Source organism: Pinus tabuliformis, chromosome 3_2 (genome assembly GCF_031772625.1).
Source record: "Pinus tabuliformis cultivar Carrire ecotype Pingquan chromosome 3_2, CPIR1, whole genome shotgun sequence".
NCBI lineage: Eukaryota > Viridiplantae > Streptophyta > Pinopsida > Pinales > Pinaceae > Pinus > Pinus tabuliformis.
This window is the reverse complement of record NC_142302.1, coordinates 593,356,723-593,384,140: the sequence shown is the minus strand read 5'-3', so window position 1 is coordinate 593,384,140 and position 27,418 is coordinate 593,356,723. Positions and strand designations below refer to the sequence as shown.

The window sequence follows — 27,418 nt, the reverse complement described above, 5'->3', positions numbered from 1 at the left end:
GCTTACTTCATCCTCTACCCATACCTAAGTGTAAGTGGGAGGTTGTGACATTAGATTGCATCACTAAAATACCAAAGTCCAAAAGACATAATGACTCTGTAATGGTGGTAATAGATCAATTAAGCAAGGTTGCATACTTTATATCCATACAATCAACATAAAAGGTTGTACAAATTACTGGTACTTTTATGAGAGAAATATTTAAGTTACACAGGATAGCTAAGATGGTAATTTCATACAGGGATGTAAAATTTACCTCCGCCTTTTGGAAATCCCTTTTTATTGGTATAGGCACTCAAATATTGTTTAGTACTGCTTACCACATGCAAACAGATGGGCAAACTGAGAGAGAAAACTAGGTGCTAGAGTACATGCTTAGGATGTATGTGATGAAAAAACATGGAAAATAGGAGAAGTATTTACACCTACTGGAATTTTCATATAACAAGAAGTATCATGCATTGTTAAAAATGAGTTGACTTGAAGTATTATATGGAAGGAGATGTAGAATACCTGGAAATTGGAATAGTCCTCAGGATAAGCTGATGTTGGGACCAGATATGCTTAAAGAGATGGAAGCAACGATGAAAAGGGTTAGGTATAATTTAAAGGCAGGCAAGGATCAACAAAATATTTATGCTGAGCAACGGAGAACCTATCTAGAATACCAAGTTGGGGAACATGTATATGTGAGGGTGAAGCCCAAGCCGAGAATTTTGAGATGGGGTGGATGTTCCAAATCAGCCCCTCGATACTGTTGACCATTCATCATCATTGCTATAATTGGCCCAATGGCCTATCAACTAGCTTTATCGAGTCATATATGGGTGCACAATGTGTTTCATGTCTCTTTACTAAAAAAAATGCATACATGACCCTAGACACATTATTCAATGGCAGGACGTGCAGGTAGTGGAAATAAATTTATGTTAAAACAATTTGTTTTAAGTATCATGTCAAGAAGTAATAATGATGGTCTTTGATGATAGTTTGAACCAGATAGGGAGTTCCTAGTTGAACCCTTGTGTATTCTAGATCAGAGAGAAACAATGTTGTGGAAGCGAGTTATCCCCCAAGTTAAGGTTCATTGGCAACACTTTAGCTCAAAAGCGGCTACCTCGGAGGATGAAAAATTTGTGCGAGAAGTGTAACCAAGCCTATTTCGAAGAGAAGAAAACACCAGGGAAAATGTTTCCCTCACGGTGTGGGGGGGGGGGGGGATGTGACACCCCTCTGGGTTAGAAAACTTTTCTGAAATTACTTCATTTTTCTTTATTTTATTTACTTGACTATAGTTAAACAAACATTAAGATGTGATGTAATTAATGTGATGTGTAGGCAGTTGTGTAAAATAAATAAATAAAATAAACTTTCCTAAAAGAAAAGGCATGCAAGAGTCACAGGGAGAGAATGAAAACAAAATATTTCATATTTGGAAATGTTTTATGAAAAATAGTTACGTGCTAGTGATTTCTTGCCCAACTTCTCTCTCTGGGAAAGAAAAAGAGAAATAAACCAAGAGGGTAGGGGTACCTGAGGGGAGGGAGAAGAATTGACGAAAGAAAAAGAGAATGTTGCTCAAGAGCACACATGGAATAAAACTTTAAGTCCTTGAGCTAATTGGCCAGTGGGACTTCCTAAACTGACCTGTGATGGAAGCTGGTTGGTACTAGGTGGTCTAGGGCAACAAATTTGTTTCCTGATATGAAATTGTCTCAGGGGGAGTACCATTAGAGTAGTTGGTTCTCACAAGTTGGGAGGAACATTTGACTCCTCGTGATTTTGTGGTTGATGATTTGAACACGCATAGATAATTATAACTTAACATTGTTTTTCCCATTGTTAGAAAAGTATATGGAAAATGGAATCATGAGAAATGGTAGAATATTATCTATGTTGTGTTAAGTAAAGTATGGTATAAAAGTAACTGTGTGTTGATAGACTATAGAGAAACGAAATTTTGATAATAGAGTATTTCTTTTATTTCTGAAATTCACAGTGATTGTGAAAGGAATCAGAGAATATTGTTCGTAATCTATTACTTGTATTACTAAGATATGGATGAAATATTATGGCGGTTATTATGTTGATTTTCATGGCAAAGATATCCGGTACTTGTGTTTATTAATACACACAAATAGGAATTAATTTTGTATACGTATAATTGTACTGGTGTATTAAACTAGTTATAATGCCATCTACATAGTTAAATTGATAACCTAAGAGTGGTCATGATAGAATGCTAAGAATGACTAATGATTAAAGGAAAATTGCATCCCCAGAAATTTTGAAGAAACAATAACTACCGACAAGCACTAAGGATGCATACAATAGCACTAGTTGAGGGTATAACGATAACCAAGAACCAAGATTAAGTTGTGGATTGATTTCTTTGTGTTAAGGGGAAAACCCTACACAGAAATGGTTCGAAAAATCTGGTGTCACTTGAAGAAGCCAAGAACATAGTTAACATGAAAAATCTGTAATCAATAATATGAAACTCGGGTACTTAGAATTAAACTTCACAGTAAAACCATTTAAATGGAGAAAAATGTTGTATATAATTTAACATAGGTATATAATACCTTAAATAAAAATGAGCATACTTTTTGCAAGAGAAAGTATGAAAAACAATGATCATAGTTAACACAGGAATGTAATTATGAACTCATTTGCATACCTAAAAAAACCATTTGGTGTATGGAAAACTAGAAAAAAAAAATGACCCAAATTTTATAAATAGTTCAAATGTAAACAGAACCAGTTCCTCCACAATAGAACTTTCTCAAAATATAATTTAGGAGTCTCAACCCCTTAGCTTAATGCCTTGCATATTTCTTTTAAAAATATAGAGCATTAAAATTTAAGTCACAACATCTGTCACCCTTGATGTTGATATCAACAAACTAATAGTAAAAACTCTCTATAACGAACAAGGAATTACGCTAAGACCACTCGTGGAGTGCTGAAGCTAGCCAAAAGATTTTTTTTTAATATGGAAATCCTCTAGACCTCGCCCAACATCTTGAAACCTCGAAGATAGAGAGTTGGGGATTAAATTGTGAAAAATGAGAAGAAAAACTAAATAAACCCTCAAAATTGCATGACTAATAAACCTTTACCTGATGGGAGTGCCAAGGGTTTGAGTGAACTTGACAGAATACACTTTCTGCACAGGAATAAGGAGTGAATACCTTCACAGTAAGACAAATCATGAGACACTATCAAGATAAACTAACATATGAAAAATCAGAGAGAAATTTAAAACAAAAAATTAATAGCATGGAAAATCTCAGCCTACCATGGCGAACAACATGAAGAAAAGAACGTTGTGGGAAGCTTGTTAATGGATGAAGTCTCAATATGAAGAATGATCACCAAAAACCTTAGCAACAAGAAGGGATCGTTAAACCCTAACTGTGTTGCAGAGGAAGGCGCTTGGAGTAAGTGTTGAATTAGCGCCTGAATGGCGCGGGAAGAAGAGACAGTTACCCTTTACCCACTGCGAATTCCTCGCCTGAATGGCGCGGGAAGTAGAGACAGATACCCTTTACCCACTACGAATTCCTCCTCACCATCGATGTGTTCCCAAATTTTCTGCATCATTGATAACCTATGAATCCCAAGAGTTGTATCCATCATCGATAAATAGTTGATCCCTCGGTGAAGGAAGCTCCAAGTGGGAGGTGTGTGAGCGCTAAAAGGGTTTGAGAGAGCTGCGGGTACAGGTAACCCTAACTAATTTAATGGCCTCTCATGTTAAACAACAGACCATATATACATGATCACTTATTCAACTTTCAACCATGCATACATTAAAACTATGCATATAATTAAATATCGAACTATGGAATGTGCATATCTTAATTAAGCATATAGCATATAAAAAACCAACAATGAACATTGTGTATAGTGTTATAAATTTTAAAAGAGTCAAATGAACCCAATGACTATGTATATTGGAAGCAAAAACTTCTTACATGGTAAATAGTTATGTACCTACGTAAAAAACAAAACAAAAAAATATGATGAGGGAAATGTTACAGTTCTCCATATGCAAATCTAAATTATTGATGTCTTACACTTCTCTTCACTGGATATCACCAATCATTTTTAAACAATGAAATATAAATATCTCAATCCCATAATTTTTCCAACAAATCCAAATCAATCCATAAAATAAACGTGAAAAAAAAACATGTTTGTCTATTTTCATAGATGATAATGATAAAGGATTAGATTAATTTGTTATTGCGATAGTCATCTTATCAGTTTTTTTGTTGATTTTCTTACATATGATAATAAACGAATTAATGTTGTTTTTATTAGATATGATAATAAACAAATTAATGGAGACCCTCGCATTTAAATTGGAAGTCACTGAGGGAACTTTGAATCATCACTCCTCATGAAACCCTTGGTTCTTCCTTTGGTATATCCTTCTGAAGATAGTGATATGTTGCAGTGTTAATGTGACCTAACTTGGTCGTAGTTGCTACTTTGAGAAGAATTGAAGATTGCAACAATAAAAGTAAAGAAATCATGCAGTGGCCGCATACCAAAATAATGGAAAGAAATTAACCTTAGGATCAGTTAATTTGTTGATGGTGGAATCCTCGGTTCTCAAATCCGGCATAGATCTTGGTCTTCTTTTAATTGTGTTGAAATGATTTTTCTCTATGAACTTGGCTTGGCAAAAACTATTTAGTCCATCCAATCCCATCACTCCAATTTTCGTCAATATCACCCATCCAAATTCAACACGTGTAAATTTTTATCAATGTTTTTGAGGCTATGTAAACTTTTTATCAATGTTTTTGAGGCTAGGAGTTAATGCCTCAAAAACCTTCTTGGGCTCATATTTTCCGTGTTTTTGAGTACAATCTTATTTGGCTCGCATTTTCCGCCCTGTACAGAGCACTTCCCAGAGCTCATGCATTGTGAAAGCTATGTATCCTCCAACGATGTTCCCCGTTTGGACCTCATAAACACACCACATTCTGTCACCTGCAAATCACAGTTTTATTAGAAAATCCCATCTCTGTCACAGTTTTTTGCACGCAAGAGGACTTTGTGGTCATGAGTATTGTCAAATGTCGAGCTTCCCAACTGAAATCTTCCACAGAGATGAGAAAATTGGCATCGTTTTAGAGGTTGTCATGGTCGGAAATTAGTTCGAACAATAACCCCTCGATGCCTCAAGAAGCATAGGAATTCTTGCAAGGGTCTCTAGGATCAAATTTGGAGGTTTTCATGATGAGCGAAATCAAAATTATTACGAATAATTTTTCATTCAGATTACATGCTTGGGGGGGAGGGAAGCTTTGGGGCCATATACAAGGGCTACATTGATGATAATGTGAGGCATGGATTGAAGGGAATAGAAGTTGCAGTCAACGTGCTTAATCCAGAAGGCCTTTAGGGGCATAGGGAGTGGCTGCTAAATGGGACTAATTGTTTGTTTTTAGGATTTTGAAGTTGGGCTAATGCAAGATTTTGGTTTATCTGTTATGTTTGGGTTTTGGGGATTTTTGGAAAAATCCTTATGGTTTTTGTGGGTTAATGACCTATTTCTCAGGAATAGGTGATATTCTTAGGGCAGTTGAGGCATTTCCATAAAATCCTCCTTTTCCAAGCATATTGTATTCTTTGCCGAGCATATTGTATTTTTTCAAAGTTTGTAGTGGAGTCTCTTAGAACCTCGTAGTTGAAAAGAACATTTTCGAAATTCCCTCTTATTTTTACACTTTCATCTCTGCAAACAACCGTGACAATAATTTTCTCATAACATTAAAAGAACTCACCAGACTGCTGTAAGGAAAATTTTATCACCTATTCTAGCATAGCTCTCATGATGTCTGATACATTGACATAAATGTTGGTGCACAGTTAAAATGCTGCAAAAATTAAACATTCACTAAGAAATTTTGATTAAGTGACCCACTAGTCTAACAAATGTAATGCCCACTTAGAATAAAGCTGTAATAGCCAATTAGAATGCAACAAAACCTAGGGAAGGGGAGTTTCCACATGTCCTCCATGACTTTCCTGTGTGGTATATTGAATAAAATAATATAAAAGCGTGTCACTTTGCAATGTGGTTATGTTTCTTCAATAGGGGTTCTTTATCCTTCTTCTCGACCTTACTCAGTCTAGACATCGTTAGATAAACCTTCCTATAGGTTTGTAGTGTTCAATTGTTAGAAATATTATGTGTGAGACACATGAAATAAAAATGATTTACAACAGGGCTACTTACGTAACATATTAACAAGAGACTTGGAAAGAAAGTTCCAAGGCTTGTGCACCAGGTTGGGAACAAGTATCGTAGAGCCTAAAAATTTCTCTGGAAAACTTTGTTTGAGTTTCAGATACATTAAATCATATTTTTTACTGTTTGAGTGCATTATTTGCAATGGTTGATTTGTACCACTAGTTGCTCTAGTAGATTGTTCCATATTGATTAGATAATGTTGTTATTAAACATGTCTGATGTCGTTGTTGTGGTATTTTATTTTATATTAGTATAATTGTTTATGGTATTCCTATTTTTGTTTTCCCAATGCCCCACTGACCCATGAACTATTCCAAGTATAGTCTATAAATTTCATCTTTGGCTTTAAGCTACAAATATTTGGAAACTTTGGATCATTTTAGATGTTGAATTGTATAAAATTAATAGAGAACTTGCTACTTTCATAGAGAACGAGGGGTTTTAGGGTATGGCAATATTCTTTGTTGATTTAGGTGTTATTTATTATTTATACAAAATATATAGGATTATGTGTCTATATGGAAACAATAATTGTTAATTATGATTTCTCTGAAAGACTTTGTTTAAGTTTCAAATACATTAAATTGTCTTTTTATCTGTCCTAGGGAATTATTTGCAATGGTTGATTTTTATAGTTGCTTGTTGCAGTAGATTGCAGCGTATTGATTAGCGAATTCTATTATTAAGAATGTATCATGTCTTTGTTGTGGTATTTTGTTTGATATTAGTAGGCATGAATCGTTAAAGGTCACACACATTGGAAATCACTTTGGTCGGTTCATGGCCAAAGAAAGGTCAACGTGACTCAAGAGTACAGTAGGGTGGGCACAAATAGAAAAATGGGTGTCTAGTGCATCTCCTATCCAAAAAGAAAACAAATCTAGACGATCAATAATGCAGGAAGATAAAAAAGTAAATGAAGGAATCCATGTACAATGTAGAAGAGAATTGACAGGAAGTATACGAACATATTGAAGGAATGGGAAAGGGAGTTTGAGTATGATAGAGTGTACAATTCTCACAATCAAAATAAAATTCCATATGTAGAGCTTGATGATGTCATCAAGTGAGTGCTCCAACCTGAGAAGGCTCTAGTCTAAGAAGAGGTCATTAGACTAGTAGTGGGGGTTGTAACTTGTAAACAACCCTTTACAATAGCTCTTCTACCATTCAAGACTAAAATACCCTTGGAGCAGAAGAACCTGGTGAAATGATCTTGCCTACCTGGACTGGGCATGGAGGGGAGTTGTGGTAGCTCTATGACGAACTCTGGAACTGAAGAGATGAATTGATCTTGAGGATGCAAGCGTGAGGGGAAATGCTCAACTCATCTTTGTTGTTTATTCCAGCATTGGATGCAGTCAATGTATAATTCCATTTCATTTGTTTGTTGTAACTTGTTTTAGATATTTGTATTTGTCTTTGTTTCTCCATTTTCAATTTTTTATTAACTTAAAAAAATTGAAAACCCTTTTTCAGAAAATACATTTCATCTTAGCTTTACGTTTTTCATGATGCTAGAATGAATTTAAGGAAAACATCATCCTGCAAATATTAGGAAGTGAAACTGTATAATAATGAAAGGGTTATCTCAAACTTTTTATGGTTTGATTTGTCACCAATTGTAGGAACTCAAGAAATTAAGGCCACAACTTTATTTTACTGCAAATTATTGTGACGTGTCATATCTTCATAATGAACAAAAATAGACGTACTCCTTCCTACACTTCCTTTTTTATTGTAGCCTTCTGTGCATGGTGGGATAATGATTATGTCTTCCAGTTGAGCCTAAGTTGGTAGGATTGCATTTGTGGTCTTGGAAAATAACCAATTAAGAATAGAACAATACAATGTCTTTAGATTTAGCATAGTCATGAGCATTTGATAGGTGCCTTTAATCAAACGATGCAAGAATTCTTGTAGTGACTTGTGTTCATCTTGCTAGATTTTTCCATCTATAAAATTGATGAAACAAAATCACTAGAAGCCAATATCTGAGTCAAAAAAATTGACGTGAAATCTTATTTAACTAGTAATTCATAATTCAACATTTTTCTTAGCGAAAAGTCAAACATATAGTAAATAATGTGAAGAACTATCACTCCAAGATTTTCTTCATCTTGGGTATGTTCAATAGAATTCTCTGAAAATTTAATTTGGTTAGATTTTTTTTAAAAGGATGACATGATATCAACTATAATATGAAGTTATAGACTAAAGAATCTTCTATAGGGAGATAAAATTCTCCAATATGTTTGAAGGTTGGGATATTGTAAATCATTCTTGATTAACAAGCCACTTAATCTAAATTCTTGTTGAAAGTATCTTATAAAATAGAATGTAAATTTCTTGGTTGCTCGCTAGGATGTGAGGAAACTAGGTAGATTGTGGCACAGTTTCTTTGAGATTAGGTGTACCATGGCACAGTTCCAGCCACCATTAGCGCTTAAGAATGCACATCACTAATGTTCCAACCAGTAGTGCATTTTCACAATTTACTTCACTTTCACTTTGAAGACCTAAGAGAGGAGAGAAAAATGAAAAGTTTTTTAACAATCAAAACTGATTATTCAAAATAAAGGGTAAGGGTTGGGGGAGAGAAAACAGGAAAACCTCATCGTTTTATCTTTGCATCCTACAGAGAGTGTAGGCCCTCTTGTAGAACTAGGCAGAGATTAAGTGAGTTTCATACTTTTTTAACTCCATAAACCATATATTGAAAGGATATGAAATGTTTGTTGGTTATTGTAGTGAGGATGAGGGAAGAGTGTTGGTTTATGCCTTTATGCCCAAAGGAATTTTGGAGAGCCATATTTTCAAAAGTATGAGGTTTGCCTGGCCTTCTGTTATGTTTTGTTTTGTATGGTGTGGTAGTGGTCTCAATGTTTATAGAGTAGATAAATAATTTCTTAAAGCTTTTTTGGCATATTTATCAGGTACAAGTCACTCAAATAATTTTGGTGAGGCTCCCTGCAACTCTTGGGGTGTAAAGACAAAGAGAAGTGACAAAGGATGAAAAAGTTGTAATTGTTCTTTAGGATCACACAGTGCATAGAAAGGGTGTTCACGAGCCTCAAAAGAAGTACAACATAGTTTTTGAGAATACCGGAGCAGTCTTGATACAAGATCCACCGTTTCTGGAGGTGTGTGTTTGTGAAATACCTTCTGTCATGGATGTGCTTTAATTTGAGGGAATTTAAACTCTGTATAATTTGGATTCATGCACTTAATATCCTCTCGATTTGGAGTCCTTGGAACCTTGATGATCTCCACCAACTGGTCAATGCCAATTTCTCTAGGAAACAAGGGCAGTCCAAGGAGAAATTATGTTAAGATGCAATCCAATGACAATAAATATATTGTCGTAACAAGGGAAGTGCAAGGAGAAATTCTGATAAGACGCAATCCAATGACCATATATCTATTGTCGTAGTATACTATGTAGCTCCCAAAATAAGTTCTAGAGCTTTGTAATAATGTGAACATATATATGATATATTGGGCTCCCCTTTCACCAAGTTCTTGACAGTGACAAAGTGATAAAGCTTAAGCTCGTGAGTATAGGGTCAGCCAATAAATTTTGAGGTTTTATATAACGATGACAAACACCAACAACACCATGGATGTAAGCCAAATAATGACATTTATTTTTTAGGTGTAGAATATGATATATATCAATGGCATACATTGGTTCATCCTACTATAATATATTGTAACTTGATACATTGTTTCAGGTACATACTCCAATACAAGGTTGAGGTATAATTCATCTTTGTCAGTAGTTGAAAAGAAACAATGTTTGAGTTGAACAATATTAGGATGGCCAAGCATGCGCATAATTTGCAGTTCTCTATTTTTGTATATCTTATGTTGCAGCAACATTTTTATGGCAACGACCTCTCCAGTTTCTAAGCATGTGGCCTCGAAGATAATACCAAATGACCCACTTCCCACAATATGTTCTGCCCTATATCTGATGGTATGTTTTGGCTGCCCATTTTGACCACCTATTGTTGTTGAAATAATGTGGCCAGTCTTTGTGCCATTGGCATTGGAAGACAATACCAAATGACCCAGTGCCCACAATATGTTTTTCCCTGTATCTGATGGTCTAGTTTGGTTCCCCATTTTGACCACCTATTGTTGTTGAAATTATGTGGCCAGTCTTTGTGCCATTGCCATTGAAAACTATAGCCTCTATTTCCTTGTCATTTGGATGATTTCCTTTATTTTCTTTTATTTTCATGTCATGCATTTCCTTTGGAAGTTGGTTAATACCAAAATTTCTAGTTTTTGGAACTGTTGCCATGTCTGAAGTGTCATGTCCAACCATAGAGGAATTTACAGAAACAACAACCATATGCTTCTTCGAGGTCTCACTTGTACATGCCACATTCTTATCCTTAGATAACCCAATGACCTCCACTTCTATTTCTTTCATGAGTGAGACTATTTCAAGAAATGCCCTAAAATCCTCATCTAAATCATATGAGTCATAGATGGAATCCGATTCTAAATATGAGACATAGATTGGAGTCCCTTCATCAACTTTATTATCAAGTTTCGTTTCTTGGGAAGTTGTCGATGAATCTTCACCTTAATCATATAAATCATAAATAGGAGACTATCAAATTCAACAAGATAATATCTTCAAGGAAATTTTTGTAGCTTAATGATCTCTCCTTTTTCTTGACTCAATGCTCTTTTGATTTTCTTCGAATAGGCTCAACAAATTTTCTACTTGTGGGGTTGTTGAAGAACAATCTTTTTTAAACTTTCCAACATTATTTTCCAAAAAAAAAAAAATTAAGAAGAAGAAGATAACTCTTTGCATTCAAAAACATATTCATAATTAATTTGGTTGTAACCCCATTGAATGCTTGATACATTATCAGATTATCATCAATTTTCAGTAGGATCATCATGAGCTTTAAAAGTTTTTTCAGGATCGTATATTCATAGAAATCTTCAAAAGTGAGATTTTTCAACATGAATGTGACCCTTAGACATAGAGTAAAGGCATTCAAATAAACTAAACAAAGTAGCCAACTTAAATGTACTTAAAAAATATCCATGCATATCCTTCCATTTTTACATTGCGATTTTACAGATATAGAAGGTTCATCATACAATATATTCAGAACATGAACCAATCAAAGCCAAAGTAAATTTTAGAGTGTAATTCGTTCTATATTTTTGGCCTAGTTGTGGATCTTCAGGTTGGTGAGAACGTTGTTGTTTATTGGATCAGCCAAATGATACAAGAGGTTCTGAAATGACCCAACTCTAGTAACAAGGCCCTAAATAAAAATAAACCAAGATAGCCAACATTGCAAGCCTTCCATTCTTGACCTCTTTCAGGTTCAAATCTTTCATGGACTTCTCATCCTTACCTAATCATGGATTTTACCAACCATTTTGTTTCCACTTCAACATATCCATTGCTTCTTCCTTTGTTTACCTACAAATATGATTTTTCTTATTTGGTTACCATGCCACTAATGGATTCCCCATGTTCATGTTGGTTATCTTAAACTTGGTTGAAGCTTACTGGGGTGGGGGCAAAAGGGTTGATTTTCTTTCCATCCCTTTATATGAATTTTCCCTTAGGCACGACTGCCTACCTCATAAAAAGTGAATGTCGTAAATTCACTTAAATGATATAGTGAAGGTAAGGTCTTGATTGCTTGTTTAATTCAGGATGGGTTGATTTTGGGGTATTTGGTGACCAGCTTGGCTTGGTATGGGATAATTTTTGTAATGGTTGTGGGATCATTGTTTACTAATATACTGTAGTGAATGTATCTTATCTGAAAAGGATGCCAATTTCGACAACTTTTATAGTTGTTTACCAATGCTTTTAACTAATTTTTAATCTGAATAGGATGCCAAATTTGACAGCTTTTGTTGTTGTTTACCCATGATTTTAACTAATTTATATATTCATGATGGAGATCCCATGCTACCTATAAGGGTTAAGGTTAGAAAATTCACACACAATTTGTTTAATGTCCTCTTCTTCACCTTATTATTCATAAAATCTTAAAATTTATAGAAGTAGGACACCAATGAAATTCTCAAAGAGTTATATGGAATGGTGATTCTTCTTCCAATTATTTGAATATTTTTGGGTAATTTCATCCTACCTAGTGACTTTGGATTTGATCCATTGGGCTTGATGGATCCTGAAGGACCTGGAGGTTTTATCGAACCAGGTTGGCTCACTTATGGAGAAATCATCAACAAGTGATTCACAATCATGGGTGCAGTTCGAACCATTTCTCTTGAAATCTTAGGTAATCTTGGTCTAATCCCACAAGAGACCGCACTTCCATGGTTCCAAACTAGAGTCATTATTCGAGCAAGGACATATAACTACTGGCTAACTCTTTCACTCTTTTTGTGCTAGATATGGCCCTGATGGGATTTGTAGAACAGAGAATATTAAAGGATTATAAAAACCCCATCGATCGCAAAACAATATTTCTTCGGATTTGAGAAGTAATTGGGATATTTAGGTAATCTCGCTTACCCCAGAGGTCCCTTATTCAATCCTCTGGGACTATTTAAGGACGAGAATTCCATGAAATATTTGAACATGAAAGAGGTCAAGAATGGAAGGCTTGCAATGTTGGTTATCTTGAGTTATTTCATTCAGGGCCTCATTACCGGAGTTGGGCCATTTCAGTACCTCTTGGATCATTTGGTTGATCCAGTGAAAAACATCGTTCTCACCAACCTGAAGATCCATAAATAGGCGAAAATATTTGTTAAGTATATTTAAGTTGGCTAGTTTTTTTTTTTAATACCTTAACTATGTGTCTAAGGCTCACATTCATGTATTTTATTCAAATTTAGCTCTTTTTATGTCACCATTTCCTCCCATATGTGATATGGAGGATCAGCCCGATGTAATTCTCTTGAGATGTTGCATCATATGCATAGGAACACCTCAATCTTCTCACTGTAGTCTGGACTCTTTAGTGACCATGTAACTCTTTTATCTTGTGTTAATAGATGATGGTCGCATGGTACTCTTCTCGTAAAGATGAGCACAGGGAAATGGAGGGTAATGAGAAGTTTCTATTTCTAGTCAAACATCCATTCATTACTATAAGTGAAAATGGGCCTCTGTACTGTAGAAATATGGTTCCTATAAATTGTTGAATCGGTTGACAGAGTTGACCATAATGGACTATGGGATAATGTCCTTATTACAAGAGCTTGAGAAGATGAACAATATCAAAGTTTTAATAGTATGCAATTTTCCACATTCACATCTTCTTTCGGCGTTTCTTTATACGTTTCGGTGCAATTGGTAGTTTATTTTAAGATGACGACTTTAGGCACCCAGTTCTCTCCATGGTAGCTTAGACGTTGGTGACAAATTTAAGCAGTGACATCTCTACACCATTACATCAACCCCTCACAACGTTCATATTTAGCGCTTATCCAATGAATGATTGTTCCAAAATGAGGTCTCAACATAGTGAACCATGCACATGTTGTTTAATTGATCACTCCACACAAATTCAAGATCTCAGCCCTCACTTGCTCTGATATCATAATAAAAAACCATAGAGAGTGTGAATTATTCACACACAACACATAAATCACTTCTATTATTGATGACATAAAACAATTACATATATATAAGACATAAATTTCTGAATTCGATAAATTTAGATAGTAAAAAAGTAAATCTAAGATGGGACATGATATAGGAAACATCGTTTTCTAGATTGACATTAGGAACTCGTAATGACAACTCACAACCTAAAACACATGGAAGAATTACTTCCAACATCCATTAAAACAGTAAATGATATGAGACTTTTATAGTGAATTGAATATTTCAAGAGAAAAATAAAGTAAAAGTCTCAAGATCACTAATTGAAGCTATGAAAAATCATCGAGGGAAAAATTGATGTCCATAGGAGATGGTGTGAAGAAGCTTGTCACATAGAACACTTGTCTAGAGAAGAAGAGTAATGGTGTGCATTAAAGCCATAGAGGTAAATTCCCACAATTATCATGATGTGTAGGAAATATTATTGAGCTCCTTCATATCAGTAAGTGAAGGGAATTTTTTGAAGATAAATGATGTGGAGTGCAATGTTGGGTGACAACGACTACAAATTAATGTTGAAGCTGATGTTAGTGTGGCATTCAATGAGGACTTCAGGTGAGAGGAAATTAAAGATGGCGTGTTGATATGTTTGACATTGACGAATGTGTGGTGGCTAGGGATCTGTAATCGAAGATTCTTGTGGAAAAGGTAATAGATATACCTAGGGATCTGTGGCATGGAGAAGAACATGTCAATGTGGTGCTTAGGGATCTAAAATCCAAGGTAAGGGGATGAAGGAAGAACAACAACATGGGGCCCTGTAGGGTTCGCATGCAAGCATGGAGCTAGGGAAAAGATATTTGCACTAAAGTTGGTGTTCAAAATTGAATAAAGGACATTGATTTCATGGAATAAGATGAGGTAATGCAATAGGTAAAATTAGAGAGACATAGGTGATATAGGCTATTGTAGAGTAAATTTGACTCAATAAAATGAATCAAGGTTATGAGTTCAAATGTGGTGGTTTTGAACACATAGTATTGGGAACCCTTAAATGAAATGAGTTAAAATTGTTAAGTCACACCTCGTACTAATGGGTCCTAGTTTTAACAACGCGGATTATTCATAACCCCTACTTTTAAGGCCATAATATTGTGTTTTACCAATAAATATTTTCCTAACTAAAGCATACTATATATGATTTATGTATATTATTAGTATGTGTGATTATTATCATATTTCCAATACTCTATAATATTTTTAAAATTTAAAATTTTATTTTAAGAAAATATAATTTATTTCAAATAATATTATTACATTTTAGTGTTGTTTAATTATTTATAACATTAGATTTTTTTTTTGAAAAATTATTATATTAATAAAAGTAAAAATAGAATGCATTTCAACTAGGAAAAAATTCTATTTTTTATTTAAAATTTATTTTATATATTTAATTAAAATATAATATTTTATATATATTTTTACTTATACATAATAATGTTGGAAGTAATGTTTCCATGTGTTTCAGGTTGTTGTAAGTTGTCATTGTGAGTCTCTCGGTCTAATTCTAGAAGCAGTTATTTTCCTATGTGTATAAGTTGTCTATGAGTCATAGATCCACCTTCTTCGAATATTATCATCTAGAAGTTGGTGATCTACAACTATATATATAATTTTTTATGTGCTCAATAATAACATAATGTGTGATGTGTTGTGTCCACACTCTTAATTTGATACCTCTCGAATTTCTAACTTATTCCCTCCCTCATTCAAAGGAGGGCTAGAAAGATGTGAAAAGGTCTTGAGTTTACATAGATTAGTTGAGTGTTTTATTTTAGCGTTTGTGTGTAGATTTATTCATGTGTATATTTGGAGTCCAAGCAAGAATGTTGGGCGTGATTGTGAGAAGGAAAATTGTTAAATCGTTGTCCAAGAGTATTGTTCACATGCCTTTGTCAAAGGTATACAATAATCGGGGCAGAGTGTTGTGATTTTGTTCATTGCTATTAAAAATATGCAAATAAAAGGATTTCTCGGCACATAAATGCCTGCGTGAGGAGTTCCACAAAGGTAATCGTTACGCTTGTTTGGTGAAAAAAATTGAGAAGAGAAATTTATTTTAGTGTGGGTCAAATTGTCCAAGGGAAATTTCTCCAACATGATCTGCTACATATGAAAGGTTTGTTGAATATTAAAGGAGGCACCGAGTGTATAATCACTGCCCGGATCTGCACCTTGCAATGCTTACTGAAAACTTCCCTCCACGCGTTATGTCAAGTCGGACGTTGTGTATCTATCACCATTTTTTTCAGAGTAGATTTGTTTGGTTATTTTGCATGGGTTCATGATCATCAAAAGGTGTTGACGAACGTTTTGACGTTAGCGTAGTGCATGACGGTTGCTCAGAACAAAAACATTATTTTCTCAGGCGACTGCTGCAACGTTGTCCACAAGTTATCCACATATCCCACCTGCCTCTACTTCATCCTTCTCTCCGAAACAGTGAAGATCAATTAGCCTTCACCCACTCCCTTGCAAATTACACCCGAAGGTTACAAATATCAACCCTACACTATCCCCTAAAGAGATGAACAAGATGTAACCCTAGTTGCATGAGGAAGTTCCTATGTATGATACATATTATGTAAACAAGACTATGTTGGCTGGACTGGATTGAGATTCTCCATATATATAATACACTATATTATTGTCACTGTATGGATGTGTGCATGGACTTAGGCTGGAATTATTTATTATAATAATAGTAAGACAATGGTGTTGAATATATGTAATCACTATGGGATTGTTGTGTGGTTTAATTCCCAACATTTTAAAGTGGGTTAAAGCGTATTTTTACATGTTTGGTATTATATGTAATAAAAGAGATAGAATGGAATTTTGTGTTTGCATAGATGAAAATAAATAAAAATTAATGTGACTCGTCATGCTCCAGGGGTATTTGTCATAGGTAGTTCTTAATAAGGTCAAGTTGGTGTGATCTATCGTGCTCTAGGTTGCAGAAGCACTTGTCACAAATAGTTCTTACTAAGGTCAAGTTGGTGTTATCCGTTACGCTCTGAGAGCGTTAGTACAGGTTATTTTATACAAAGTCAAGTTGTAGATTTGTCTCTTGAAGATATTGTATACCTATAATGATATCCTAGATAACTAGTGAATATGGTGAAAGGCCATATATTCAACAAATGGTGGATGTTTTTGCAGGAGCACTTGTCACAGATAGTTCTTAATAAGGTCAAGTTGGTGTTATCCGTTACGCTCTGAGAGCGTTAGTACAGGTTATTTTATACAAGGTCAAGTTGTAGATTTGTCTCTTGAAGATATTGTATACCTATAATGATATCTTAGATAACTAGTGAATATGGCGAAAGGCCATATATTCAAAAAATGGTGGATGTTTTACGAGGTGTTTGAAACTCACCCGTCATGCTTCCAGAGGATCAGAAGCGTGAATTCTACAAATTAGGTCAATGATGGTTTGAAGCGATTATGTCTTAGATGGATCAAGTGGGAAGCTTGAAAGTGTGGTAAAGAAAAGAGTAGAAACTGTGAGATTTTAGAGTGGATATGAGTCCTAGTGATGACCATATCCGAAAAATATGACAAAGACTCATTTATTGTTGTAATTTGTGTTTTCTATATTTGTTACATGTAAGAATTAAGGGATTATGTTGGAAGTAATGCTTCCATGTGCTTTAGGTTGTTGTGAGTTTTCATTGTGAGTCCCTTAGTGCGATTTTAGAAGCAGTTATTTCCCAATGTGTATCAGTTGTCTATGAATCATAGATCCACTTTCTCTAGATTTTATCATCTAGACATTGGTGACTACAACTATATATGTAATTTTTTGTGGTCCATAATAACATAGTGTGTGATTTTTTGTGTGCACAATCCCTATCTGATATCTCTATAATTTCTAAGAAATTATATATATATATATATATATATATATATATAGTTATAGGATATTTTGTAGATGCATAAGACTTTAAATAAAAAGTAATAATTAATTCCATTTTTAATTAATCAAATAGATATTTTTCTTTCCATTACAAGGACTAACTCATAAAGAAAATTAAATTATTATTATTGACATATAAACTTGTCATAGTAATATAAATTAAATTGTCAGGAAAATGAAAATAAGCATCAAAACACTTACTTGATTCATCTTACATTTCAACTTGTGAATATTAAGAAAATTCAAAAAAATAATTAAATTATAGAAGCTTCTTTATTATAATTATTAAATAAATAAAACTCGCATTTGAGTTAAACAGGAATATATATATATATATATATATATATATATATAAAACAAGTTTTCTAATCATGGAGATTCACTTCCAAAGAGTTAGAGGGAAAAAAAACTAAGATATCAAGGAGGTTATCAATCTCAATCTTGAAAACATTAATTATTTATGTGCCTTGAAGAGTACTAATGAGAAAATGAACATTACTAAGATAAGAAAAAATTATGTTGAGCTTCATAGTGAAACTAGGCATTGGTCTACCCCCAAAATAACTTAGGAAGAAAGCATTTGTCACTTGTGCAATACTAATAGGATTGAAGATGAAAAGAACTATATCTTATATTGCATAATTTTTAGTCAAATCCATCCTAATTTTCAAAAAATATGTCACCCTACTAACCTTCATGAATTACTAATGTGCAAAGGTATGATGATATCAGAACACTTGGCTCATTTCTTTTTAAGTATGGAAACAATATGTTAAAGGATTTCGATTCATTTCTTACCTTCTTAATCTCTTATATACCATATTGGTATTAGTGGTCATTAGTCGTAGTCATCAACATCATCATATTTCTCATTAAAGCATCACAAAAACATAATTCATATTTATATATCCTTTTAATTAACCAATTTAATTAAAAGGATTATTTTTAAAATAATTCTGAACTTTTGAAATACAACTACTACCAGAATTATTTTACTATATTTTGTCTATGGCCAACCTAATTAACCACCTTTTAATTTTACATTTAATTTAATTTATGTTCAATTGAATTTATATGTTTTAATAACCTTTCTATTTCTATTTTTAATTTAATTTAGGTTAAATTCAACTTATATGTTTTCAATATTAAATGGATTCCTATATATTCTTTTAAAATATAATTTTGTTTGTTGTTATTATTATCGAGATATGGGAAAATAGATAGTATTTTTAAATTTAATTCTAATTCAAAAGTATAAATTGAGATTTACTTTCTAATTCAAAAATATAAATTGAGATTTATTTCTTATTTTTCAAGGTAAACCTATCACATTATTTATTTTAAATTGGTATATATTTTTAAAATCTTTAAACATAAAGATCTCATTTTTTTAATTTAAAGATGTTACATCTCTCCTTTACTAAATTGTTAACGCCTTTTTACTTAATTGGAATGCCTCTTAACAAGATTACTACTATGCAGTAATATTTAAAAAAATATTTTATTACTTTATGTAAAATATTATGTAATGTTGTGTTAAATTAATAAAAATAAAATTAAAATCCAAAAATAATAATTAGTTCTTGATATAGTGAGATATGATCTTGAAAGATATAGATAGCCTTCCTCACATGACTTGGGATGAACGTTACTGACCAACCCTCGTTGGAGTTTAAGATTACTAACATTGTTGAGTATCTATATTAGATTTCAGGTCGAATACCTTCGCATATAACTCTGTTTGAGCTAAATCGCCCCATGGTTAACATCTTGTGTCGTATAAGTGACCTCCTTCCACACTGGAGGTGTGTGGGGACTTAAGGAAAGCATAGGGGCGATGAAGTCAACATTTGATATTGCTTTTAGTAATTTTCTGTGTTGGAGGGTATGCAAATCCAGATTCTCATGCATGGTAATAATATATCATTGCTGAATCTTAGTATCTACTATGTACAATCATACAAGAATTGGATTCTCAGTTAACATTGACGGCTACGAAACCAATTTGGATAAACTGAATGCATGGAGCTCCCATTTTGTAACGAAATTGCTCAGACATTTTATGATATGCTTAAAGTTTGCTGGATTGTTTACGAAATCTGCTTAATGGCTAATGCATACTCAAGTTAAACATCTTGAAATAGATTTATTTTTAATCATTTTAAAATACTTCAGTAATATATATTTGCCTCATTTCTTTATCGATTAAGCTGCGTTCAGACTACAGGCAGGCAAGATTATTTGCTTCAAATGTTCGTCAATTCTTTGTGAATTTTCTGCACAACCTGTCTGAAATCTTTCACTCAGTAAATTAGCTTATTTCTATTCATGCACAAAATAAAGTCTACGAGGAGGCTTTGTGCTCCATGCTCGCACCATCATCAATGAGGAGATTATTTCATCAATATGTCCTTTCCACTTCTTTAAGAAAAAATTAAATGTGGGAAGAGTCATAGAGACGAATGAGAGTTCTCTTTTTGAGCAAAATGCAACGGGTGTGGCAGTCTTGCGTATGATCTGCTGGCATTGTTGAGAAAGGAATTTGCTGTAGTCAGTGTTAGGATAGACTGGAAAAGTGTTTTGTATTAAGGGAGAGAATGGCAGATATATGGTCTTTTGGCAACGCCGACAAATTTGTGTAGGGCTCATGGTCAGGGTCATGATCAGGGATCTGACGGGAATTTTTGCCCGTCATGGCGCAAAAAAACTGTAGGTCTGTTTTTTGGATGTGTTTGAAATTGGAGAAAACGGTTTTTTGGACGAGCAATAACTATTTCAAAACGTTATTAATTCTTCTTTCTCTTCACTTTAATTTATACCTACCACTCACCATGACCATTATCTGATGAAGCTCGACACTGACAATTGTCCAACTCACCTTGACCTGCCCAGAGCAGAGTTGATTTGAGGTATATATTCACTCGTTCAGTGTCATTAAATGTGTACAGGATGTTCCTTTAATGACAAAATCTTATAATATAGTATAAACAAATAATGTGAAATGAAGTTTGGATGCTGAAGTAGTTGAGTAGACTTAGAGAGAATGATTAGGCTGTGGACTCCACCCTGAGGTTGTGAATCTACCATGAATATGGGGTTTTATGGCCCTCCGAATAGTAGAAACTTAAAAAGTCGAGACTGATTAGACTCCCTCCCACCGTTAATTTTATTTTTTGCTATCATATATCAATATGCTTATACTAAATTAAATTTGAATTTCACATATAATAACTAACCATAAATCCAGATTCCAACCCTAGGCATGATACATTGGTCAAAGCCCTGAACATGTGTAACAGACCTTTGTTAACCATAAATCCAAATTCCAACCCTAGGCAGGATACATTGGTCAAGCCCTGAACATAAATAACAAACATTGGTTAAACATGAGTACGAGACATTTTAAATTTTGAATTTGACATATAATAACTAACCATAAATCCAAATTCCAACCCTAATCATAAACATGAGTAAATTTTGAATTTGACATATAATAACTAACCATAAATCCAAATTCCAACCCTAATCATAAACATGAGTACCAGAACTTTGTTAAACATAAGTACCAAACATTTTACATTTGAATTTGAAATATAATAACTAACAATAAATCCAAATTCCAACCCTAATCATGATACGTGGATCAAGCCCTGAACATGTTTAACAGGTATATGTTAAACATAAGTACCAGACATTTGTTAGAAAGTCATAGACGCAAGCATGAAACAAATTTGTAGTAGTTGTGCAAGACTATATAGGGCATTCTCTCCTTCACTTATCCACGCAATGATTTTATATTGTTACTCGTCTTCAAACACTCCAAATCTGCATCCTATTCCAACATTGTTTGAAAAAAAAATCTACATCACCAACGCAAGCAGATCCTAGCCAAGGATGTGACACTCATTGTATTTTCCTCAAAGAGAAATCTACTTTATTTTTTCCTTTATTAGATTCTGATAGATGGAGTATACCTATTGCATCCCTCTAAATGATTAATACATTTAGAGCTATAAATTCAGAGTTAAATAGATGTAGGTTTGTATACATAGAAGGTAAGCATTCACTTATAAATTGAGAGTTAAGTAGATGTAGGTTTGTATATATAGAAGGTAAGCATTCACTCTCTTGATTGATTGATATATAGTGAGAAATTTATTATTTTTATGTTATTTTAAAATATTTAAAGTTAATAGATATTTGTTTTTACTACACAATTAAATATAGAGGAGATGTTATTATATAGTAATATATCATATTAAATTAAAGAAAAAACAAAAAAAAAGTAAAAATTATAAATTTATTTGGGAATAAATTTTGATTTATCTAATTGAGTTAAAGTTAGAAATAGAAGTCTGTGTGGGGTAAGTGGTGATGGCCGTGGAATGAAGTCTCATGGAACGAAGGCCTTGGCTTGAAATCTTGTGCTACCCTCCCCGTAATAATGGACATGTAAACTAGAAAATCGGAAGAAAAAAATTTAGAAATAGAAAAGATTGTTAATTGCTATATGATAATAATAATAATAATAAAATAAACGTTATAGCTTGAAGAGTGGGCCTAATGATTAAAACAATGTATTTGTTCTTAAAAGGAAAAAAAATTAGAAATATAAAAGATTGTTAATTGCTATATGATAATAATAATAATAATAAAATAAACTTTATAGCTTGAGGAGTGAGCCTAATGATTAAAAGCATGTATTTCTTCTTAAAAGGTCATAAAAAAACTTTAGAAATAGAAAATATTGTTAATTGATATATGATAATAATAATAATAAAATAAACGTTATAGCTTGAGGAGTGGGCCTAATAATTAAAAGCATGTATTTCTTCTTAAAAGGTCACAAAAAAATTTAGAAATAGAAAAGTTTGTTAATTGATATATGATAATAATAATAATAATAATAAAATAAACGTTATAGCTTGAAGAGGGGGCCTAATGATTAAAAGCATGTATTTCTTCTTAAAAAGAAAAAAATAGAAATATAAAAGATTGTTAATCACTATATGATAATAATAATAATAAAATAAACGTTATAGCTTGAGGAGTGGGCATAATGATTAAAAGCATGTATTTCTTCTTAAAAGATCATGGGTTCAAAACCAGAGGGGGTAGAGTATGTATACCTAGGCCTAATGATTAAAAGCATGTATTTCTTCTTAAAAGGTCGCAGGTTCAAAACCAGAAGGGGTAGAGTATGTAGAGTATGTATGCCTAGGCCTAATGATTAAAAGCATGTATTTCTTCTTAAAAGGTCGTGGGTTCAAAACCAGAGGGGGTAGAGTATGTAGAGTACGTATGCCTAGGCCTAATGATTAAAATCATGTGTTTCTTCTTATATGTAGGGGATAGAGTGTGTATGCCTGGGCCTAATGATTAAAAGCATGCGTTTCTTGGGCCTAAAGCATGTGTTTCTTTCTAAAAGGTCACAAGCATGTGTTTCTTGGGCCTAAAGCATGTTTTTAGTCTTAAAAGGTCACAAGCATGTGTTTCTTGGGCCTAAAGCATGTGTTTCTTCTTAAAAAATCACAGGTTCAAAACCAGAGGGGGTAGAGTATGTAGAGTATGTATGCCTAGGCCTAATGATTAAAAGCATGTGTTTCTTGGGCCTAAAGCATGTGTTTCTTCTAAGCATGTGTTTCTTGGGCCTAAAGCATGTGTTTCTTCTTAAAAGGTCACAAGTTCAAAACCAGAGGGTAGAGTATGTAAGGGATAGAGTATGTATGCCCGGGCCTAATGATTAAAAGCATGTATTTCTTATTAAAAGGTCACAGGTTCAAAACCAGAGGGGGTAGAGTATGTATGCATGGGCCTAATGATTAAAAGTATGTGTTTCTTGGGCCTAAAGCATGTGTTTCTTCTTAAAACATCACAGGTTCAAAAACAGAGGGGGTAGAGTATATATGCATGGGCCAAATGATTAAAAGCATGTGTTTCTTCTTAAAAGGTCACAGGTTCAAAACCAAAGGGTAGAATATGTATGACTTATGTATGTCTTGGTACACTTAACAGTCAAATAGGGGGTAGAGTATGTATGCGTGGGTCTAATGATTAAAAACATGTGTTTCTTCTTAAAATGTCACGGGTTCAAAACGAGAGGGTGTAGAGTATGTATGCCTTAGTACACTTAGCAATCAAATAGATGCACAAAGGTGAGTCCCTTGTCCTACAAACAAGAGGGTCTCATACTCCAATTTGGTGTATGGATTGACCTTAACCTTAAAATTAGATAATAATAATAATCCTCATGATGAACCACACTTATTGGTTCTAAAAACATCAGCCAAAAATTTATTTTATATAATTTATATCGAAAAACTTTACTTAAAATATAATTTTATTTTAAATTTAAATTTGACAAATTGTATTCTTTATTATTTAATTAATATATATATATATATATATATATATATATATATATATATATATATATATAATATTAAAATTTGAATATATAAAAATACGTTTCTTATCAAAATTAAACTATCCAAAATAAATCTGGAAATTTAATAAATTTAGAATATACGTGTAACACTTCCATTTATAAATTTAGTTTAAAATAACTTTACTTCTCATTGATTCCCATTGTTATATACTTGTTACATTGTTCAAGTTGAATATCTATTTATACTTTGTATTATAAATATATCTATATAGAATTTGTTTATTAGCCAAAATTATCTTTATATTTTAATATTATAATTAAGTATAATATTTTATATATAAATTTAGATTTAATTAAAATTTTAATTCTGATTGATTCCCTATTGTTATATATTTATTATATTGTTCCATTTGAATTTCCATTTATCAAATATATATATATAAATAATTTTTTTATTAGTTAAAATCTTTTTTATATTTTAATATTATAATTAAGTACAATATTTTATTATTTTATATATAATTTCAGATTTATTTTTTAATTAAATTGAGTAAATTATTTTATATTAAAAAATCTAAATACAAATATAATCTAATTGTTCTAATTTTTTAACTTAAAAATATTATTCATTTTCGAATAATAAATATTTTTGTTTATTATAATTATATTTTTAAATACATAAATAAAATTACCATCCTAAAAAATTTCAATGATATTGAGAATATATAAAATAAATATAGGCCACACATCTATCCCATTAAAATAATTTTTTTAATTTATATTTACTGACGATTATTACCATGCTAATAACAACATAAGGAACCATTAAAGTACTTGATCAAAAAAATTACTATAGTCGTCATAGTTCAACGTTTACCTTTATTTATACTATGCTACATATCATGAGAAACCCACTATCTCGAATGAACAACTAATTAAATGTTATGTTTGGGGCTTGACCACGTTCATCATCACACCTCCTTAGGGAATGATTTATATATTTTTCCTTTAAGTTAATAAATCACAACTGTAGGTGTAAGTGGTCCGTGAAGGAGTTTACGAATTAACAGGGTTTTGGTTTCCCCTAAAATTTAGCTTGACTTTTGGGTTAATATTTTACAGGCTTATAAGAGTTGAATTTTATCTCAACTTCTCGTTTAATATTTCATAAGGTTATAAGATTTTAATGAGGCACATGTCGAATCCTCTGGATCCCAACTTTGTCCTATCACTACACTTTGCTAGGTCTCATGCTTTAGACATTTGGGAGATGACCGAACATTGATCAGCTCGGACTCAGATCAAAGGGTTTAGGAAATTGTGGTTCAATAATGGTAACCAATCACTTTTCTCACTCTTATTACTAGTCATTTGCACACCATCACTAAGAGAACCTCTCTATTGTGACTTTCAACTAGGGTTTGATTAATTCCTAGTTACAAATCCCCGCTTCTCTACAGTTATAATAATTTTCCAGAGTTAATTGCATAAACCATTTTTTCTCTTCAGCGCGTTATGTTTTTACATTGAACTGAGTTTAAAATTTCCATCTCTTTATATATCTTAGCTCAAGTTGGCATTTTGTAGCTGAATGGGTCCAGTGGTGGGTTCTCCTATATGAGCCTGAGATGCCTAGGTAAGAGAGGATGCCACTAGTATTTCCAAAAGTTAAACCTTCCTTTTCTTTTCCTCAACTGCAAGCTAAGGTCTCTCTTTCATTTGCAGGGATGAGGGTATGCATATGACCTCAAGTACTTGTTCCTTGGCCAATTTTATTAGTTCCAAAATTATAATTCTATACTTTTACCAATCCTATACATGCTCTCTGTGCAAGTTTGGGTTTGTACTACTCACACTCTTGAACTAGATTTTCTTACCTTTGGAGTTTTGGGGTCTCGTCCTTATAACGTTCCTGCCTCACTAATGTTTTCTTTTTTTCTAGGTTCTCCAAAAACCCTACTCAGTGTAATTTCCCTTATTGTATTTTAGTTGTTGTGAGTCTACAAGCATACTGCTGCCAGTCATGGAACTTAATTTTGTTATATCATTTTAACTATGGCTAGGTCGACACTCGAAATAACAAAATTGCTAATCTAGGGTTTCAAGTTCTCTTCTTCTTCTATTGTTTGATATGGAGCCTACCCGCTGTTAGGTGGAAAATTCTTGTCTTTATCGAATGAGAAATAAAGATAACAAAATATAGAATCCATACCTTTTAGTCAAAATGCCTAATGAAGACCCTTATTGTAGTTTAATGAAACTTCTTAATGCTTAGAATCCAATTCTACAACCGCAATAACAAACAAAGGATCAAAGACATATGATATATAAATGATTAAGTAAAGTCTATATTAGTGATGAACGAGACAAGTACCTAACATCATTACCAATGGAAAATTGAAAGTAAAAAAGAAATACATGAGATCCATTGGACAATATAGTGAGAAAGAAACACTCTTTTTTATTATAATTGAATAAAAAGGAGACTCGATATAAACTAGCCTTGATGTTGTAAACCTCCTTCCAATAGTCTCCAATATTCCCTTACGTGACAAGATTCTAGCCTCAAATTGACAATATAAGATTAGTTCAAAAGTGAACTCCTTCCCCTCTAGTGTGTGTTGAATTTAGATGCCAAGAGGAGGAGGTTTGAGATCCTCTTTCTAAGGATTAGATCCATAAAGAGAGGGATTAGGGATCCAAAAAGAGAAGAAGTAGATCGATAAACAAAGGGATAAGGCCCAACTAGGTAGGGGCTCCAGTCCTTCTTGTTGGTATATTATACCCCTACAAGGTTTCTAGAAATTTCTTTTTTTTTTTACCTAGACTAAAAGGACACCACGCTTTTTAATGGAGAACAAAGTGACAAATTGTTCTGGGTACAATGGTTAGAGATGAGGTTGTGCAGACAGTTGCTACGAAAAGTGCGACACTCCTTGAAAATAGGTTTTTAAGCAATATAAATCGGGATTTTTGTTGTATTTGTGATAGTTTTACTTCCAAAATTATAGGGGATTGCTTGGAAACACCTCATTAGATAGCGAGAGGTCCAGCTTGGTGATCATTTTCCTATTGGTGACAAAATGACATGTAGCACCCATAAGGGTTGGGATGAGACCTGAAGTTTTGGAAAACGATGTACATAGTATCTTTCTTTCATGAAATAACAAGTTGTGAGTTTGTACAAATTCCTTCGGAGTATGTTTT

General features: G+C 33.0%; 2 pseudogenes; one reads left to right on the top strand and one right to left on the bottom strand.

Annotated features, from left to right (window-relative positions):
- Positions 1-9,160: 9,160 nt before the first annotated feature.
- LOC149181965 (shaggy-related protein kinase epsilon-like) lies at positions 9,161-10,571 on the bottom strand (annotated as a pseudogene).
- A 1,845-nt stretch (positions 10,572-12,416) lies between these two features.
- On the top strand, positions 12,417-13,031 carry LOC149181964 (photosystem I chlorophyll a/b-binding protein 3-1, chloroplastic pseudogene; annotated as a pseudogene).
- The last annotated feature ends 14,387 nt before the right edge of the window (positions 13,032-27,418 follow it).